Here is a 1,657-nt window from a genome sequence, read left to right on the forward strand (position 1 = left end):
AATAGCAGAGTTCCCTAATGCAGTTCATCTCCCAAATTCCAGATTGTGAGTGCCAAAAGTGTTGACTGTGGAACCAAGCAAGCTGAAATTGTTAACAATCTCAATCTCTTCTCCATAAATATACATGGACTCTGGTGAGGCTAGCTAGCTTACCTGGATACTGGATCTGACTTGTCGTCTCTCGGGACTTGATCTAATAGCCTCCACTATTACCTGCCGATTCTTAGATTTATCAACCTCCATTTGATCCATAGACCTGGGATTTGCCAGCCTCTGCAAGTGTGTGTTGTAGTTGTTATGTGCCGTCAAATCACCTGTGACGCATAGAGACGCTATCTACAACAGCTCTGAAGCCTGCCATGTCTTTAGCCAGTCTCACTGACTCCAAAACCTACCCTCCATTGCCCTAGTTACTGTATCAATTCATTTCCTCCAAGGTCTTCCTCTTCTATGCTATCCCTCCACCCTTTTAAGCATGATGTCCTTCTCCAAGGATCAGTCAGTCCCTCCTGGCCACATGCCTTAAGTATGTAAATGGAAGCTTCAAAATATTTGCCTCCAAGGAGAAAGTTGTTTTCATTCTAAGACAGACCTATTTGTTTTCTTGGCAGTCCACGGTATTTTCAAGACCCTTCTACAGCACCACAACTCAAAGGCATCAATTCTTCTTCTATCACCCTTAGCCATTTTCCAGCTCTCTGATGCACAGCGAGTAATTGTGAAGACCATGGACTGGATTGGGCACACCTTAGTCTCTAGGCTGACATCATTGTTTCTCAGTAGTCTGGAAAGGTCCCTGACAGCAGATTTACCTAATGCAATTCATCTTTTGATTTCCTGACTGCTGGTGCCAAGAGTGTTGATTGTGGAGCTGAGCAAACTGTAACCATTAACAACCTCAATTTCTTCCCCATCCATCATAAAAAAATTAAAATAAAAATATGCATTACATTATGCAAATATGTAACAAGGACCTCTTTAAAGTCATTGACCAAAGGCAAAGATGTCACTTTAAAAAGTAAGGTGTCACCCGATGCTCTGTTAGAAAAGGAGGGACAATCTTCTACTGTACCAGTCAGATCTGATTTGATGGTACACACACACACACACACACACACACACACAAATAAAAATTTTAAAAAAACAAACAATTAAGGTGTACCAGATATAAGCTATGATATTTTCAATTGATATATATATATGAAAAAGTTGAACAATAAATAAGGAAGACCTTAGGAGAATTGATGCCTTTGAATTTTGGCATCAATAAATATTAGATGTACCATAAACTGCCAAGAGAATAAACAAATTTATCTTGGAAGAAGTAAAACCAGAGTGTTCCTTAGAGGCAAATATGGTGAGACTTTGTCTCACATGCTGTAAATGTGTTATCAGTAGGACCCAGTCCTTGGAGAAAGCCAACATGCATAGAAAAGTAGGGTTGTTGCTGTAAGTTAGATGTGATCCAAGCATATCTAACAATAACAATATACGTAGACATATTCTCTAGCAAACCGATATATACATACATGATGGTAGCCCATTTGTTTCCCCCCTCCTGTTCAACCTGTATGCCTATCGATGTATCCACTCATTAATTATTATCAATATGACTGTTCTTGAACAACTGTGCATGTAGTAGTATTTACTTTGGTTG

Source organism: Elephantulus edwardii, unplaced genomic scaffold (assembly GCF_000299155.1).
Source record: "Elephantulus edwardii isolate Elephantulus edwardi_28Jun2011 unplaced genomic scaffold, EleEdw1.0 scaffold00163, whole genome shotgun sequence".
NCBI lineage: Eukaryota > Metazoa > Chordata > Mammalia > Macroscelidea > Macroscelididae > Elephantulus > Elephantulus edwardii.